The 20,709-nt window shown below is 36.4% G+C and overlaps 2 long non-coding RNA genes across 2 annotated transcripts in view; both read right to left on the bottom strand.

The window, feature by feature from the left end:
- The window catches only part of LOC311606183, a 150,819-nt gene that overhangs the window by 44,882 nt on the left and 85,228 nt on the right, over nt 1-20,709 (bottom strand). The window lies entirely within an intron of this gene.
- Nucleotides 11,780-20,709, bottom strand: part of LOC311606184 — a 48,821-nt gene continuing 39,891 nt past the window's right edge. The window contains exon 3 of the long non-coding RNA XR_014782248.1: nt 11,780-11,820. This is a non-coding gene — a long non-coding RNA (uncharacterized lncRNA). The remainder of the gene's footprint in view (nt 11,821-20,709) is intronic.

Below are 20,709 nucleotides of genomic sequence, written 5' to 3'. Positions count from 1 at the left end.
CCCAGTGATCACAAGTTACTTGATTCTGTGGTTTTTCTTGTGGTGTCCTTGACCCTACTGGCTGCTATAACCTTTCCTCTCGCTCTTCCTGGGGATTCTCCAAGCTTCACCCAATGTTTGACTGTGGGTCTCTGCATATGTTTCCATAAGTCACTGGATAGAGCCTCATGACAATTGGGCTAGGCAGCAATCTATGAGTATAACAGGATAGCATTAGGAATCATTCCATTAACTTTTTTGGCTGTCATGTTTGGTTCTATCTCAGGTCTCTGGTCTTTCCAGCTCCTGGATTATGGTCCCTACAGGCAGTACCAGGTACGGGCTCTCTCCCGTGGCATGGTTCTCGGGCTGGACCAGTCATTGGTTGACTATTTTCACAATTTTTATGCCATCTTTTCCCTCAGTGCATTTTATAATCTGGACAGATTGCAGGTTTTGTGACTGGGTTGGTATCCCAGTCCCTCTGCTGGAAGTCTTGCCTGGTTACAAGAAATGGCCTGTTCAGCCTACCTCTCCCTCATTGCTAGGGGTGCTTGTTTGGGCCATCATATCATAGATTCCTTGAAGGTTCCACTGAACTAGGTTTCTAGCTCTTTCTAGAGATGCACCACAATTCCAGTTTTCTCTCCCTGTACTCTCTCCCTCCATCCTTTGTGATTCCCCCCTCTTCCCATCTCCCTCACTCAACCCCCTGCAATCTTGGTATCTATTGTATTTCCTCTTTCCAGGAGATCCTTTGCATGACTCTTTCAGTCCTCCTTGTTACTTAGCCTCTCTGGGTCTGTGGATTGTAGCATGATTATTTTTTTTCTTGTTGGTGGTGGTAGATAATTTTTTCCCTTGGTTTCTGTCTCCTCTCTTGTCTTCTGGCCTGTGGTTCCGGTAAGCAGTGAATCTTCAGGCCTAGTAGTACATCTTCCAAACACATATTTTTAACTGTCTATAAATCTAAGCATTCCCAAAATGAAATTGGAATAAGTAAATCCAATATTTCTACTTGCAAGTTCCTGAGTGTTTGCTTTGCTTGGATAAATGGTAAACAAATGATTACTTCAATCTTTAGAGTTAGAAGGAAATAAGGGAAAATGCGGTTGTCCTAAAATTTTTAGTTGCCTAATATATTCACAGCGTACCTTCCCAACAGAAGTGCATATACATTCTACTTACAGAATAAAACTCAGATTGTTAAAAAAAAATCACTACTCCATAAAGAATAATTATTCTATTCCTTATGAATAAATTTATTATTTTATATTTAGTACAATATCATAAAAGTCACCTTACTACAACACCAGTAAGACAGCATGATTTGTGGAAACAGTATGTGTTATAGAAGGTGTTTAACCCATGCACAGCTTCTCCTTAGTTGTCTATATTTGTGTTCAGTGTTGATTTTTTGTGGCAAACTTTAAATTAGAAATGGCTTTTCTTGTCATTCCTTAACAATATGAAGCTATTTCTCTCTGCCCACTCACATTCTCAAGTATATATTTTGGAAATAAAAGCCCATTTATTACTATCCTAAGTAAAATTAACTCATTATGGTGCCTGTACTGCCAATATATCTTCCAAAGGGAAACACAAATTATTTAGGTTAATTATTTTAATCTGCATCACTATTTCCTTCTATAAAACTATATATATTTCTGTTTCAGTTACCATTTCCTGTTGTTTAACCTCTTATTCATGCTTGAAATTAGCATGTGGTTTACATAAGTTTATAGGACAATGATCTCAAACTTAGAATGTATTTGAATATTCACTTAATGAACATGTTTTTTTTTAATGAAGATTCTCTATACTGACTAGCTTTGTGTCAACTTGATACAAACAAGAGTCATTTTGGAAACAGAAATTTGAGTTGATAAAAGTATTCCCACTCTATCAGCCTGTGGGCAAGCCTATGGTGCATTTTCTTGATGGACAGTTAATGGGAGTGGAGTCCAGCTCACCATGGTTGGTGCTACCCTTAGGTTGTGGTTCTAAGTATTATAAGAAAGCAGGCTGACCAAGCCATTTACAGCAAGCCAGTAAGCAACACTCCCATAACCTATACATCAGCTCTTGCTTCCAGTTTCCTGCCCTGTTTGTGTTGCTTCCTTGGCTTCTCTCAGTGAACTGTGTCCCAGGATATGTAAATCAAATAAACCCTTCCCTTCCCGTGCTGCTTTTGGTCATGATAGTTTATCATATCAGTAAAAATCCAAACTAAAATATTCTCAAATCTCTCTTCTAACAATGCCATCTACAAAATCCTGAAGTCTTAAAACGTACACTGTGGTTGATGCTTAGAAAACCACTTGTTTTAGGCAGATCCATATGGGCTCACTCTTGAATCCCTACTCAGCTGGAAACTATCTTGGCACAGTGGCTCTTCTGAGAGCTTTCAGTGTCTGCATCTGACAATGAAGGCCTTTTGTCTCAAGGTCAACTAAGTCAAGTGCACCTTCTTTATTTTGGGTCTTATTTTGATCTTCGCTATCAAAACCCAAATTAAGACAAACAGACTCAAAAGGAGCAATTCTAAATGTAACCTACTTAAAGACAGCAGACTTTTTATTTTTGAAAACCTATTTGCCTACATTAGCTTCTTTTTCTAAAAAGTGCATTGCTTGTAAAACTCAGCTGGGACAATTTAGTCCTCTAAGTATCTATGTAGATTTTCATGCCAGTTAGGATAATTTTCAGCACAATTTAAACCTATTTCTTAATTATAGATACAATACTTTCTAAGAGAAAACCAATCCCAAAGCTTTTAACAAGAGTAGGAAAGCACTAATTTACATGCTTCACATCAGTGGAGAAGGATTTTTTTTTCTAAAACATAGTTTTATATAGTTCATAAGGAACATCCCCTGTGCTTCACCCTAATTCTATAGGGGCCAACATACATTTCTGAGGCTCAAATAGTTGGATTGCATCACCCTATTTAGACCTTGGCATGAAGTAACTCTGGAATCTGACATGCAGTCTGGAGAACCTGGATTTTATTTTTGCTTCAGAGGAACACCTACCTAAGAGGCAAAGAGGACTTGCAGAGCTGCGGCTGAGCCACACCCACTTTTCTAGGCAAGATATAAAGCACAACACTTAAAAATGTCTGACATGGATCCACTGGGGGAGAGAGTGGGCCTCAGGATGTTCCAAAGCGGAAAGCAGATGGGTTGAGTTCAGCAAATTGCCAGAATCACCCCAACCCCACGCCCAGCAAAAGCCAAGTATGCTCTGAGATATTCCTACCACGGTCTGAGAGACTTGTAAATAATTCATCATCATTCTTTTTATGAAGCCAAAATACATTTGTCTGTGGACTTTCCCCTTACATTTAGAAATCTAAGTGTATGTCAAGAGAAATAGAATTGCACAGCTCAACTCTGTCAAATACAGTCTACAAGGGAATCATTTGAATAATAGCACTCAACTTAATTAGCTCTTCTGAGCACCCATGGGGTGCCTAGGAAGTGTCAAACAGGTGTGCAGGATACAGAAAAGACATGCACTGTGACAGAATGTCAAGTCAACAGACCCCCCAAACAGCTGTATGAATGTCACAGTTAGTAGCTCAAATCAACACGCAGAGAAAACGATTCTTTTCAAAAGGTTGTTAAGCCTAAAAGGAATCTTAAGAACATGCATCATTCCTACTTCACAGAGAAAGAACTTTGGCTCCAAAGTGGTACAATGATTGCAAAATCGGTCTCTGAAAAGTGACAAAAGGACACATTGGTTTCTGTACAAAGTCTATTTCTTCTTGCTGCTTGTAATCAAATGAAAGCTTCTTGAACTGTGTAGTCACTTTTTCTTTCACATACACTTGTGCTTCCATACTTTATCAAATGTGGTAGATCATGGAAAGACTGGGCTCTGGAATAACGAAATCTAACTTACTATTAGTTGGTCACTAACCGAAGCTACCTAGGCATTGAAAAGACTAAAGCAATGATCTCAGACTCTGAAGGGTAAGGAGTCCCCGGAGGACTACAAGTCAGTGAGCCACGAGCAACAGAATCTCTGGTGAAACAGAGCTATATGTTATCATGAAGGCATACGGATCAAAGCGATCCGGTTGTCATATTTTTTCAGGAAAGCTAAAAGTTCAAACATTGAAATTAAATTTAATATTTCAATGATAGCAATCAATTCAAAATGTTTAAACACTGTAAGAACCAAATCATACACACTGCAGACTGTGTTTACACTGTGGGTTTCTAGTTTACAATTTCTAAGTAGAACACATCTGGTAAAATAAAACCCAATGAATGAATCTACATCAGAAGTGATGATATTTTTATAAGGAAAGGTATTATTTACTTTTAATATGGAATATATGTTACTCAAACTTTCACAAATTTTCAAAAAAAATTACATCTAAATATATGGCTTCTGACTTCAATGCAAATGCTTTAAGTTTTTCTCTATTTAGGATGATGGAAACATGATCCTGTATGTACCGTTTATTATTTTGAGATATTTCCCTCTATTTCTACCTCTGTAGGACTTTCATCATGAAAGCATGTTGCATTTTATTGCTAAAACATTTCTGTATCTATTGAGATGATCCTGTGATTTTTGTCTTTAAGTCTACTTGGTGGCTTGTTGCATTTCTTGTCTTACATATGTTAATCATTACTGCATCTCATAGATAAAGCAAACATGGTAATAGTGATTAGTCATCTTTTTGGTATGTGTATTCTGTTTCCAAGTATTTTATTGAGCATTTTTTAAATCTTATTATCCCTTATTGATCCTGTATTCTCAAAAGGAATATTTGCCTGTAATTTTCTCTTTTTTGTTGTTGTGTCTTTACTGTTGTAAGTCCCTGATGACCAGAGAGTTTTCTATGAGATTGGCTTAGTGATGCTAGAAGCTACTCACATACAGTCTGACCAACATGACTGCTGAAACATAAGCTGAACAGCCACAATAGAATGCAAGGAGAGAGGGGCTTGAGGCCTCAAGCCTACACAAGGATCTGTAGGTAAGTAAAAAATGCTGAGAGTCAGAGAAACAGTCTTCTCCAGGGAAAAACCAACAAATCGATTATCTAATATCAATAACTATTCCTGAAAACATAGAAATAAGTAGAATACAGATTAAGAAGGATATATTTAGAGGTGTGTGTATGTGTGTGTGTGTGTGTGTGTGTGTGTGTGTGTGTGTGTGTGTGTGTTCATGTAGCAATAATTAAAGAAAAAGAAAAGTCCATGAATTTTAACCAGAGCAAGAAGGAGAATATGGGAGTATATGGAGAGAGGAAATGGAAGGGAGAGATTGTTTAATTATGTTATAATTACAAAAAATAAAGAAGTCTTAAAAGATGATGATGATGATGATGATGATGATGATGATGATGATGATAAAATTAACTGAAAGCCAGGGAATATAAAAGCAACATAAAAATGTCAATTATGGTATAACAGAATTATTTCTATCCTAAATAGAAATAAAGAAAAAAGAAAAAAACAAAGAAAGCAGTCTTATTTGTAATAGGTATAAAAATAAGAAAATATCCAGAAATATCCAGAATATGAATATGATATTTACATTAAAAACAATAAAACACTGCTGAAAGAAATGAAGATGTTGGTATAAAGAGATATATCCCATGTTTATAATTTAAGATAGGAGAGGGGAATAGGGTAAAAGCGGGACAGAGGGAGGAACAGGAGGATACAAGGGATGGGATAACACTTGAGATATAATATAAATAAATTAATTTTCAAAAAATAAAATATCAATACTGTTAAAATATCCAATATCAGTATCAACACTGTTAAAATGTCCAAAGACTCTACAGATTAACTGTAATCTATATTTAAATGTCATTGACATACCTTTAAACACTTTTTAAAATCCTAAAATTTGTATGAATTATGCATTTCTCCAGATACCCAGAACAATCTTGAGCAATAAGTATTGCACTACCCAAGCTCAAATAATATTACAAAAGGGTAGTAATCAAAACATCCTGGTATGGAAAAAATACAAAGACACAGACTAATGGAGCAGAACAGAGGAACTACAAATAAATCTGCTTGATTTTTGTAAAAAGGTGCAAAAAATATGAATTGCAAAAAAAGATAATTTTCTCAATAAATGATACTAGAAACAAAAAAAGGATAATCACACACACACACACACACAGAGAGAGAGAGAGAGAGAGAGAGAGAGGGAGGGAGAGAGAGAGAGAGAGAGAGAGAGAGAGAGAAATGAAGCTTGATCTTATTGGTGACTATAAAAATCTCCTTAAAGTGGATTTAAAGACTTAAATGTGGTACCCTAAACTATGAAAGTGTTAGAAGAAAACAAGGACACTGGAAATGGGCAAAAGTTCTCAGCCAAGACCTCAAAAGTACAGGAGACAGAGCAAAACCAAACAAAAGACATTACATCAAACTAAAAGGCTTCTATTCAGCAAAGAAAAAAAAAAAAGTCAAGGAACAACCTCTACAGCAGGAGAAAATACTTGCAAACTCTCTCTCTCTCTCTCTCTCTCTCTCTCTCTCCCTCCCTCCCTCCCTCCCTCCCTCCCTCCCTCCCTCCCTCCCTCCCTCTCTCTCTCTCTCTCTCTCTCTCTCTCTCTCTCTCTCTCTCTCAACATCACAACTAACTCAGAGGGAATATAAAAAGTTCATAGTGGACGACAACAAATAATGATCAAATGATGCAAAGTACAGAAAAGAAATTCAAGGGCTGTGGTTGACTTTCTGCATGCACCACTCACTCTGCTGTACTTATGGTACCTGAGGAGCCAACCTTCGCTGTGAAGCAGATTGTGCCGGTCCAATTCCAGCTTCACATCCCTCACCATGGAAGAAAATTCACTTCCTTAACTTGATGTTTATAAGATAATACACACGCACAGTGTGATTATCTCATTTATGATACAATATATATATATTGAGCAGTTGGGAAGCCAGAGTAAGGTGCCTCTAGAGTTGGTACATTTCATGTTAGAATACAGCTACTTCTAAAGGATTCTATGCATGGGGACCAGTAGGAATGAACCCAAAAAAGGAAAGGAGCTGGATCTACTTCAAGAAACAGAGAGGAAGCCAGCATGCAGGACCAGACACAGAAATAGCATGTGATCATCAATGAGGAAGACAGAGACAGAAGGTAGGGAAGTATTTGAGGTCATAGTGAGGAGTTTGATTTTCCCTCTGCACACACAAAAAAAAAGTCACTGCAGGATGTTAAGAGGAAAGTAACCTGGTAAGATGTAGCTCTTCGGTCAGTCAAGCTAACTGTTGCATGCTGTACCCTAGAGAGGGAAGACAAATGTGAAAGAAGAGGGACCAACTGGGAAGAAGTCTGAGCATTTTAGATCGCGACTGCGCTTCAGTGAGCATCCTACCCCTTCAGGTGATACGGTGTATCTCCCACGTGCTAATAAAAAAGCTTGTGGAAACAACATGACTAAGTCGGACCAGTGGTCCCTTTCACAGGAAGCGCCATGATAACACTGCTCAAGCTACATCTTCATATCAACCAATATCAGTGGTAGCCCGTGAAGACTCTCATTCAGCACCTGTCACGCCACATAATGGAGAAATTGACTCAACTTGAACTTGAGATTAACTTAAAGTAAAAGACGGTGAGTCTTTTTAGAGGGAACGAAGAGGGTGGTTCAGAGAAAGTGGAAATGAAGCTGCAGCAGCTCATCCCTAGCCCCCTATGAGCAACTCTTGGCTCTTTCTTCACTACTTTAAATAAAATTCCATAAAATGCATAGCAGTTCACATCTCATTCCGGCAAGATTTTCTTTCTACTCTTTTTAAAGTGGTAATTACGTTTTTCTCCAAGGAAATATCAACAGTTTAATTTTTAAGTGGAAAATTAAGGAACCCTAATATAGTAATTTTCCCTTCCCCAAAGGATAATTATCATTCAACAGAGTAATTTAACTTCAAATATTGCTTCTGAAATAATTACACATATGCTTCTGAGATTTTAAAAAATATCATACGACACAAATTAAGGACAATAAATTTCAAAGAAAGAAATTTAAAAATTTCTTTCTTGAGCTAGAAACACTCCTTACAGACCAGAAGACAAAGAAACAGACCACCAAACCAACCCAAGATGAAACTGTTGTTTCAAAGGCAAAATGAAAACAAGGTGGAAGGGCCTAGGGTGTAAGTCAGGAGTAAAACACTTGTCTGGCATCCTTAAAGCCTGGGGTTTCATCTCTAGCACTTCAACTTTTAAATAATTAAATACATAAATAATAATCATACATTTTTTATTATAAATGAAATGTAATCTTGGCAATATTGCTATTAAAAAGCAGAAGGAAACTATGAATTCAATTTAGGTATAAAAATCAAACTATTAGAAAACTAGAATAAAAAGTAATTTGGAAATAAAAATGTATCATTAATATTTGAAATTTATCCTAAGAATGATAGGTAATTTCACATTAGAATATTTATCAGCATACTTTATTATATGCAGTAGCTGATAAAAGAAGAAAAATAGTTGTTACCATAGTTTTATATGATCTCAAGAGATGCTAGAAGAAAGAAGCTTTAAAAAACATTATTCCTGTAAGCTGGAGAGATGGCTTGATAATTAGGAGAAATGGCTGCTCTCCCAAAGGACCTAGGTATAATTTCCAGCACCCACACACAGTTCACAGCTGTCAATAACTCTAGATCCAAGGGATTTAATGCCCTTACCTGGCATTCATGGGCCATAGACAAAAGTGGTGCATAGATACCTGCAGGAAAAATACCCATACATATGAAAGAGAAAATATGAATCAGTTACAAGGATATTGACCTGGCTGACCTTCTATATAACCTGGATTTAGTTCCCATCACATGGTCATTAATAATCATCTATAACCCCAACTCCAGAGAATCTAATGCCCTTTTCTGGCCTCCATGGACACTGCATACATGTACTGCATAGACTTACCTGCAGACAAAACATACATACATATAGAATAAAAAAATAAATGAATTACATTTAAAAAGTAATTAACTCCTGATTATTTAGACAGCTAAGAAAGTAAGACTAAAATACAGTTACCAAACCTGGCAACGAGTATGTGCTGAAGCTCACACACACAATTAATGATACTTCCAATACATCCCCATTAAATTTAGGAGGATACAAAGGCAGATCTCTCCAATGTATATTAAAGGTACTAGCCAAAACTGTAAACAAGGACAGCTTGAACCCAGGAGTTTGTGTTCGGGGGTCAATAAAATGAGACTCCACCTAAAACAAAACAAAATCTTTTCTCATTTAGCACACATAAGCATAAGAAAATATAGCCACGTGTCTAGGTCAGGATCCTACCCCCGCCTACAGTATGGAAAATGACATTAGAGCTAAATTAATGGTCTATATCAAAGAAAGACAGAATATTGTCATTATTTGGATTCTTCTCCAAACAACACTCTCCTTTTTTATACCAATAATCATGAGAACTAAGTTTAGCCAAGTTTCTTGACACAAGATCAACACTAAAAATATCAGTAACACTGTGCTTACATCAGCAAGAGTGCCTCAAGAAAACAAAATAAAATCATCCAGTACACAGTGGCAGCATTATTTAACCTATAAGAAATTCTGACCGAAATGCCTATGACCACATTGAGCAAAGTCTTTAAGATCAAAAAGGCTTGGATAGCTGGTGCACTCAGCACAGAAGAAATAATGTCTCCCAAAGTTTACATTTGAAATCATTTTAAAAGAATATGTTATGCAACTAAACATTCGAAAACTTGTATATAAACATAGATACGACAACATTGTGGAAAATATTACTTTCTACTCAACATAAAACTATTTTAGTTGCAACACACAATATCAATGTGTAATTGTCAAATAAATCTATGAGCCAGGAGAGGCAGCACAAAATATGAGCCAGGTATGTAGAGGAGCCAGGTGCAAGATGTATATGGTACATGGATCAAGAAGATAGGTAAAGACAGACTCTGTAATAGATTATGTCAGTAAAAGTGACATAAGGAAAACTGATTTTACTGTTTTTTAACAAACAAAACTCTGTTTCAGGTACACTGAATATTTATATATAACAAAGAAATATTTAAGACTTTAGGTAATATTATGACATTATAGCTGAAAAAGACATCCTAAAACACCTGGATGATTTTTATTTATAAAATTTAAAATTTAAGTCAAAGAATAGAAAATTCTGCCATTACCCAACAAAGCAATGATGTACATAATATATAAATAACTTCCACTAGTCAATGAAAATATTTTAAATCAATATAAGACAATCAATACATAGACACAAGTAATTCACAAAATAATAGCTATGATACAATCATGAAAATGTGCTCAGCCTTTCTTGCCTGTGGATAAATAAATACTGATAATATGTATGATACATTTCTTTTATCACATACACAAAAAATTAAGCCTATTAAAATGTTATCCATAATTCTTAAAAAGAATATTTTTACACACAGTCAAAAAATAAAAGTGTTACAATTACCTTGCTTGGGACACAATATTTAGAGAAAATGTAAGTCTACATCTTCTACTTATATTCCCACAACCATAACCCCCAAAACAGACCTTATAAACCACACATCTGCATTAAAACATTTACTGAAGATACAATTGAAAAAAGAAGTCACACTGCAATATACATATATACATACACACACACATATGTATAAAATAGTAGCTATTAAATGAACTAAGTCTGATAGTTATACAAATGAGTAACACAAGACAATAATATGCATAAATATGATATTAAATGCCAAATATGCATAGCATTTACACATGTGCACACATCATGCTCATGCATAGATAGTGTAGTTAATATATACTAAAAGCATCTAAAACATGAGAAGGTACTCACCAAGTTCACAGCAATGGTTCCATCTGCAAATGGAAAGGGCAAAGGAAGCTAACAAACTGACATAAAACTAACAAGATAAATGTCGTGTGTGTCAATTAACAGTCATAATACTACTCCTCCCTCCCTCCCTCTCTCTCTCTCTCTCTCTCTCTCTCTCTCTCTCTCTCTCTCTCTCTCTCCCTCTCTCTCTCTCTCTCTCTCACACACACACACACACACACACACACACACACACACACACACAACTATCAGATGATAATGCCCAGGGAAGTCACATTAAAAAAATCCCTGGGAATTATAGGAATGGCTGTTATTCATCAGCCCAGTGGCAGAAATGTCTCTGTCTGTCAACACACTCAACAATAACCTCTGTGCTGAGAATATCAGTCTTCTCCTTGCATGCTTGTTTGTCCATTCTGATCACTGCAAGCACCCAAGGCAGGGTTAGAATACAGTCTGAATAACAGACAGACTGGGCTAAGAATCACGATAAGGATGTTTTGGTTCCTTGCAGTGTTTCATCAGTCTTGCTTTGTAACCAACACTTACAATATATAGAAACCTCATCCATCTTTCATGTTACCTCTGGAAGGAACACTGTGAACTGAACCACAAACTTAACTATCTTCACTCTTAAATGCTTTTGGTTTTCTGCTTTTTCTCTTGAAATAGTAGCGAAGTCCACAGGAGTAAAAGAAGGATTCAGTGTTTTCTGGGTAAAGTAGAAATGTTTTTACAGATCCTGGTTAAACTTACTAAATGAGAGTCCATCCATGTCTGGTCTTTGTCTCTTCCTAGTCCATACACACACTTCCCAGACAAAGAAGTCCTCTCTCTACAATCTGACTTCAGCTCAGTTTCTGGGATTTTCTCTTTGTCACAAGGCAACTACATTTACACACAGAGCAGTATTCATCCAGCAACCATCAACTCTCCATTGTAGTCAAACACTGGGCTGCATCATGGACCTGCAAGTGAGACATAGTTCACCATCACAAAGAGGTTTCTCAATGTCTGTTTTCTGTTTCCTTGGCATTTTGTGAGCCTACTATGCTTACTTCTGCCCCTTAACCTTTCTGTTCTTTTACAATCTGTAGTCTTGTTATCCTGATTTAAGGACTGCTTAAATAAGGCATTTCTAATTAAAATGCATGACATTCAGATTTTAATTTATATCAATAACCAAGCTTTTCACAAATCTATTTCCCAAATAGTACATTTTATGGTGTTACATAGTATATACGAAATGCGTGCATGTGTATGTGTATGTGGGTGCATACACACACAAGCACATATGTGTGTGTGTGTGTGTGTGTGTGTGTGTGTGTGTGTGTGTGTGTGTGTGCATGCACATGGGTGCATAACATAGAGGAAGTACCATGCCAATAAAATAGGGGTGCTGATGCTCTAAAGCTGAGCATCAACAACAATAGAAATAACAAAAAAGCTACAAACACATGGAAACTGAACAATCTTCTACTCAATGACAACTGGGTCAGGGATGAAATGAAGAAAGAAATCAAAGACTTCCTAGAGTTTAATGAAAATGAAGGCACAAAATATCCAAACCTTTGGGACACAATGAAAGCAGTGCTAAGAGGAAAATTCATAGCCCTAGGTGTCTTCACAAAGAAACTGGAGACATCGCATATAAGCAACTTAATGGAACACCTGAAAACTCTAGAAAAAAAAAAAAGAAGCAGACACACCCAAGAGGAGTAGACTGCTGGAAATAATCAAACTCAGGGCTAAAATCAATAAGTTAGAAACAAAGAAAACAATTCAAAGAAGCAACAAAACCAAGAGCTGGTTCTTTGAGAAAATCAACAAGAAAGACAAATCCTTAGCCAAACTCACTAAAAGTTAAAAAAAAAAAAAAAGAGTACACAAATTTAAAAAATCAGAAATGAAAAAGGAGAAATAACAACAGATACCGAGGAAATCCAAAGAATCATTAGGTCTTACTTCAAAAGCCTATATGCCACAAAAATTGAAAATCTAAAGGATATGGGCAATTTCCTTGATAAATTCCACTTTCCAAAGTTGAATCAAAATCAAGCAAACAAATTAAGCAGTCCTATATCCCCTAAGGAAATAGAAGCAGTTATCAAAAGTCTCGCAATCAAAAAGAGCCTTGGGCCAGATGGATTCAGTGCAGAATTCTACTAAACCTTAAAAAAAGAATTAATACCAATACTCTTAAAACTATTCCACAAAATAGAAACAGAAGAAACTCTACCAAACTCATTCTATGAAGCTACAATCACCTTAATACTAAACCACACAAAGACCCAACAGAGAAAGAGAATTTTAGACTAATCTCCCTTATGAACATAGACGCAAAATTACTCAATAAAATTCTCGCAAACCAAATACAAGATCACATCAAAAATCTCATCCATCATGACCAAGTAGGTTTCATACCAGGCATGCAGGGGTGCTTGAATAAAAGAAAATCCATCAATGTAATTAATCATATAAACAAACTGAAGGAAAAGAATCAGAAAAAGCGTTCAACAAAATCCAACACCCTTTCATGTTAAAAGTTTTAGAGAGATGAGAGATACAAGGCACATACCTAAATATAGTAAAGGCAATATACAGAAAACTTATAGCCAACATCAAGCTAAATGGCGAGAAACTTAAGTCAGTCTCACTGAATTCAGGGACACGACAAGGCTGCCCACTCTCTTCATTGCTCCTCAATATAGTGTTTGAAGTCTTAGCTAGAGCAATAAGACAGCTAAAGGAGATCAAGGGGATACAAGGAAGAAGTTAAAGTTTCCCTATTTGCAGATGATATGATAATATACATCAGTGATCCATAAAAGTCAACCAAAGAACTCCTACAGTTGATAAACAGCTTCAGCAAAGTGGCAGGATACAAAATTAACACAAAAAAGTCAGTAGCCCTCCTGTATACAGATGGCAAAAGGGCAGAGAAAGGAATTAGAGAAACCACTCCCTTCACAATAGCCTCAAATAATATAAAATATCTGGGTATAAATCTAACCAAGTAAGTGAAAGACCTTTATGAAAAATACTTCAAGTCTCTACAGAAAAAAATTGAAGAAGATATCAGAAAATGGAAAGATCTCCCACGCTCATGGATTGGGAGAATCAATATAGTGAAAATGGCCATCCTACCAAAAGCAATCTACAGATTTAATGCAATCCCTATAAAAATACCAGTACAATATTTTACAGAACTGGAAAGATCACTCCTCAAATTCATATGGAAAAACAAAAAACCCAGGATAGCTAAATCAATCGTATACAGTAAAAGATCTACTGGAGGAATCTCCATCCCTGATCTCAAGCTGTACTATAGAGCAACAGTAATAAAAACAGCATGGTACGGGCATAGAAATAGGCCAGTTGACCAATAGAATCGACCTGAGGACCCAGATATACATCCACACACATATGGCCATTTGGTTTTTGACAAAGAAGCCAAAACGATACAATGGAAAAAAAGAAAGCACCTTCAACAAATGGTGCTGGTCCAACTGGATGTCAACATGTAAAAAAATGCAAATAGATCCATATTTATCACCCTGTATGAAACTAAAGTCTAAGTGGATTAAAGACCTCAACATAAAACCAGACACACTAAATCTGTTAGAAGAAAAAGTGGGTAAGACCCTAAAACTCATTGGCACAGGAGACAAATTCCTGAACAGAACACCAACAGCTCAGGCTCTAAGATCAACAATTAATAAATGGGACCTCATGAGGCTGAGAAGCTTCTGCAAGGCAGAAGACACTGTCAGCAGAACAAAGCGACAGCCCACAGATTGGGAAAAAATCTTTACCAACCCTACATCTGACAAAGGGCTGATATCTAAATTATATAAAGAACTCAAGAAATTAAACACTACCAAACCAAACCACCCAATTAAAAAATGGGGTACAGAACTAAACAGAATTCTCAAAAGAGGAATATTGAATGGCTGAGAAACACTTAAAGAAATGCTCAACATCCCTACTCATCAGGGAAATGCAAATCAAAACGACCTTGAGATTCCATTTTACACCTATCCAATTAGCGATGATCAATAACTCGAATGACAATACATGCTGGAGAGGATGTGGCAAAAGGGGAACACTTCTGCACTGCTTGTTCAACCACTCTGGAAAGGACTATGGCACTTTCTCAGAAAACTGGGAATAGCTCTACCCCAAGACCCAGCTATACCACTCCTGGACATATACCCAAAAGATGCCCCACCATGCAACAAGTCATTATTGGTCTTATACAGAGAAAAAATTAAGGGCAATGCAGGAACATCTCTCTTTGCCTTTATCTTGCATACATAGGCAAGGAGATGGGAGCTGAAAAGAAAGAAAGGGAGATTTAGGAACATAGAGGAAGGATAGGACAAAAGCTAGATGATTGACCCTACTCTTTAACTCAAGGCCTTAATTGTTACTTATAATGAAGGTTATGTCTAAGTCATTGCTATAGAATTTAGTATATTGACACAAAACATGGGCATGTCAAATACTTGGCAGATTTTAACACAAGAATATATCCAGACCAGATAGATATGACTCTACCGATATATGAGATAAAATAGTTGAATAAGGTCTTTAAAAGCCCCAGAGACACACAGAATATGGCATTTAAAGTTGTTCTTACAATCCTAAATTTCTTCAAGAACAAGACAAGTTAACTCCTGACCCAGCCGACCTCAGAGAAGATGATGAGCATCAAAGAGCCTCCTTATGGACATGGCTTCAAAGGTGGCAAAATAATCACTGGACAAAATGTCCTCATTCCTGCCACAAACAGAATCTGCCTAAAAATGGGCAACTTAGATGCAAGCAGAGTCGACGGCCGCACTCTGCCAAGTCAGGGTAAGCAAGTCCTCAATAGTTCCTGCCCTGCGAACAACTCTGGCAGAGATATTAGGCCAGATAGCTGAAGATGAGGCTCCAATGTTACAAAGTGTATTGGGTGACTGGTCAGGAAGTAAACTGTCTTAAGTCAATGTACATTTTGGAAGCTGCTAACCCATACTGCTGGTTCACTCACGAATTTAAGTTTTACTCCTTCTCAAGTCTCTGAGGGGCATTGAAGACAAGATAGTATAGTTCTATAACCAAGTTTAGCTGGTTAGGGGACAAGATCGTTTTAGATCAAGATAAAGAAGTTAAGCTATTAGAGTTGAGATAGGATAGATATTGAATCTCATTCAGAAATTTAGAACCAACAAGACAGGAAAAACACTTACTTCAAGTGAGATGAATGCAGATGGCCAAGTCACTATGAATGTAACATGTATAGAACTTATTATTCTCATGATTGTCACATGATTCTCCCTGCTGTATGTAGTTTGTTTTATACATGTGTAATAAAATAAAAGTATTTAAAAATAGGGGTACTGCCCTTCAGTTCTAGGAGCTGATGTTGGAGTGAACATCATTGCTAGTGGTGAGTGGTAAGAAAGGTATTTGAGAAATGAAGGAACCTTGAGTTACTTTTTCAACACACAGCTTTTATTATATTTTTAGTAAATTCTATACTTAAATTATGTTTTAGTTGCCTCATCTGCAGACTAAATAGAAGTACACCAAATAATGGACCCAAATTCCATGTTTAGTAGCAGAGAGAGCTAGTAGTTTGAATTCAGCCATAGAATGCTTATGCCATGAAAATAGTGAACATTCTCAACATTAAAGTTTATTTTTCCCCAAAAACCTGATTGTTAAACATTAAACATTCACTAATATACGTTAAAAGAAAAATAGAGACAGGTTTTTTGCATTACACACTTTACACAGACATTCATAAATAACTTAGAAGTATATATCAATATGTATATAATTTTGAGTAGCTAGTAAACACTATTATAAGCCATCATAACGTCTTACCTTGTATACATATCCTCAGTTGCTAGTAATTAGGACACATACTATATTCTCATGTTATTGATTTTAGATCAAACAGAACAAAGGTAAATGCAAAATAGTCTCTTATTTTCAGGAAATATGAAGCAACAATACTGATAATCCTACAAAAAAAATGGACCATGGGCAACATTTAAGAATAATAGTTCTTCTTTTTTCCAGAACAAATTTCCCCAAGTGAAATTGTTTGAAAGTCCCTAAATTCACATAATAGGCTTCTCTGCAAAGCTCTGGGTATCCGTTTCCATGGACAGATGGCAGAATGCTTTAATTACGTCTGCTTTTGTCTGTGGTCTGATGTGAAATGAATGCTTCCCTTCTCGTATTTCACTGCTATCTCTGTGAGCCAGTGCCACTGCAACCTACTGCATATGCTCATCAGCCTGGAAACCACATGCCAACTTCTGCCATGTATTCTGGAGACAGGGGTCTAGAGGGTGCGATTTTGTAATGTCTTTGGTATACTTTGTGAGACTTCCATGTCTGTTGGACTTTGGTATGATACACTTTGAGAATTAAGCAACATTTTCAAAGGAATCTGGGTTTGTGTATACTTGCTTGTTGCTGTTGTGTCCCTGGGGCGTTCACCCAGGGACTCATGGAGAACAGGCAGGCACTGTACCACAGTGTTTTATACAAAATTCTAATCTCTGAGTTTGATTGTTCTATTTGTGTTACTAATAATGTTACCACTAAATAAAAATCGAGGGAAACACATATGACAACTTAGTTATTATCAGTCTCTAATTTTATACACAATAGGAATTAGGTTACAAAATCAGCAATTACAAGTACTGAGGTGCCTTCTATACTCTTCATTAGCCTAAGACATATTTATGGAGTTCAACGCTAATTCTACTTATCCAGTTTCCAAAATGTCACTTATATTTGTCATTTTTATGGTATGGGGAAGACATTGAGAGAATAAAAAATTCACAAATATTAACTTTATAAAACTGTGTGTTATATAAAATGATCGAAGAAGCTAAGAGAAATAACATGTGCTTTGTAGAAAATTTAAACCCTGCACCTTTGTACAGCTTGAACTCTAAATCTTAGTAAAATGATAACTTTTAGCTACATATAACATAGTCACCCAGAAAAGACCTAGATGATGCCTGAGCCATGTCAGTCATGGGAACAGAGGCCTCATCTGCTTTGCAGAAATGTGGAGGCCGCTTCTCCTGCCTGTAGATGTCTGTTTGCAACTGAGATGGAAATGATCTGAAGTTCTTCTTTGTACTCCCTGTTCTCTTTGCTGCATTAACCTTTGAATCTGACTCAACTCAAGTCTGTGTAACTTATCTGTCATTTGCGAAAGTTTTATTCAACACAACAATGCAAGCATGACCCAAACTTGGCTAACCTCCTTACCCCTTTCAGGGCTAAGGACACCACCAACCAGCAGGAAACACTACGTGTCAGAGGAGTGAAAAAGAAGTCGCATCACACTGTGTGATAGGGAAATATCCAGGCCCCTTTGGTCCCCTTTCCAGCAGTAACCTCAGTTCTTAGGCTCCTAAAAGAGAAGGTAAATAGGACACAATAGTAGATCAGGTGGGCGAGAGTTTGATTAAAGCAAAAGAGAAAGTGAGAACGCTCTAGAAAAGAGTCCATCCCAATCCCAATACGCATGGAGCTTATATTTATGCCTGCTGTCCCCTCCCCTGTGCCTTCTCTTTGGTGGGCACATTCAAGAAAGGAATGAGGCTTTCTGGACGCCTATTTAACACAGAGTTCTGTCTGTTATAGGTGGACGTATAGGATGCAAGAATGTTCATCTGCATTTAAATAACCCTGAAGTTGGAAAGGTCATCAGTAGAAAGGGTAACAGCACTTCAAATACATGCTTTCCTGATGAAGAAGTTTTTAAAAACCAGTTTTAACAAAGCCAGATACCAAACAACAACTAAAGATAGAAAAACATCTATCTACGCAACCATAATACATTTCAGGAAATGCTGGCTGCCTGGGATACGATGCAAACTGACAAGACAAAAGCTAACAACACATACAACTAGTAAAAAGCATGAAATATCTCATATTGCTAGTGGGAATGTAAACTATATCAAGCCCTCCTGACAGAAATGTGGCATCATTAGCTAAAAATACATTTTTAATATTTCTTTCAATTTTTTTTTTAGATAATACTTATATCATTTTTCCCTTCTCTTTCCCCCTCATATTCTTCTATTTGATTTTTCAAATTCAGGGCATCTTTTCTTATTACTTATTATGGGTTGAAATCCAAGCACTTGGGAGATAGAGGAAAGGGATCAGGAGTTCAAGGACAGTCTCATTTACATTGTGTTCAAGACCAGCCTGAACTACAGGAGACCCTGACTCAAAAAGAAATAAACAAGCCAAGAATGTGATTGCATTTAGCCTTTGACACAACCTTTTCTTAGAAATCTATTTTAAAGATTCCTTGGCAAAAAAAAAAATTACAGTGCTTTTTATAAGGTTACTGGGGCAGTACCACTTGTAACAAGATAAATGTAGAAATGCCCATCAGTGGCAGACAGACTACACAACTCTACAAAAGATACAGAATACTACTGTTTTCTTCCCAGTAATTTCCAGTTCAAAGTGTTCAGTGAAAAAACTGGGAAAGGTATAGAACTATATATAATCTACTCTATCATTTGTCTATATAAAATGACAACATAAGTATATATAACATAAAATACAAGCACTACATTTACCTATTGATTTTAAATGAAAGTATCAACTACAAAATGTTTTATGGTTACTGCCAAGGAAGAGAGAAGTAAAGTGGAGGCCATAGAATAGAACCTTGATTTTTTTCTATATATATCTCATTTTCATACAGTTGATTTTAGAGTAATATAAATATTATCCTATTGCATCAGCCTTTAAGCATATTGGGTAAAGAAAAATCCTTGAAAGTTAAATGAGTTGGGAAGTTGGGAAGATGGCTCAAGGAACAGAGTTTGGAGCCACAATAGAAAGTTTAGTCAATATTTTATTCCTACAATAAGCCCCAATAGACTCTGATAATGATATCCATTTTACAAGTGCTAGGTACGATTTCCTAATGTTTTGCTAACAATTTAATATCTGTGTTCATGAATTGTACATGTACATTGTAGTTTTAAGTGTGAAGTTTGTCTAATTTTAGTTTCAAGATTATGTTTACCTAACAAGTTGATCTGAAAGATTTTCAGAGAGTTTTTATGAACATCTAAGTAGTTTTTATAAGCTTAGTGGGTTATTTTATATGACTTTATGAAAGACTACATATCTGTGGCAAAATGTTAATGGTTTCCCACATCTACATGATTGTGTTTAGTCATATTATATTATGCACTTTATGAAAATAATTATCTTGACTTTTATTCCTAGTAGATACACACCATGAAAAGATGAAGTCTAAGAATAAAAGGAATAGGAGAGAAGTTTCTCACCTCCAAGGTCCAGAAAAATTCCTTTTTAAAAAAAATATAAAGTCTATTTACTCTAAACAGCAGCACAGAAAAAACACCATATAAACACAAAGGAAGTGGTGCAGAATGAAGGAAATGCTGGCCAACTTTGGATCTGAGGCTCATATGCAACAGTCCAGGTTTCTGAGAAGGACAAGGGTAGGGAGGGAGGGACAGTGTGGTTCTGTCATACAGTTAGCTGGAAGCCAGAGCTCTGAACAGTAGGAAGCATGACTGCCTACGAGCATGAAGAAACTAGCTCCTAGGGGCTTACCAAATACAAAAATTTATCACTTTACAGCAGTTGAAATATTAACATCAATATTAATATAAAAGCAAATTTTACATAACAATAAAAAGGCTGGTTGAAGGAAGAGACCATGTATGAAAAATTGGGGCAATTCAGTGAACTGAGACTGCATATGCCAGTGGCGGAAATGGAAAATGGCACCCACTCAACCCTCCCAGGTGACTAGTACCTATATAGAGGAGCGACTT

The sequence above is a fragment of the Acomys minous genome, assembly GCF_964271855.1.
Source record: "Acomys minous genome assembly, chromosome: 10".
Classification (NCBI taxonomy): domain Eukaryota; kingdom Metazoa; phylum Chordata; class Mammalia; order Rodentia; family Muridae; genus Acomys; species Acomys minous.
Note: the sequence above shows the minus strand (reverse complement) of the source record. Positions and strands in the feature narration are given on the sequence as shown.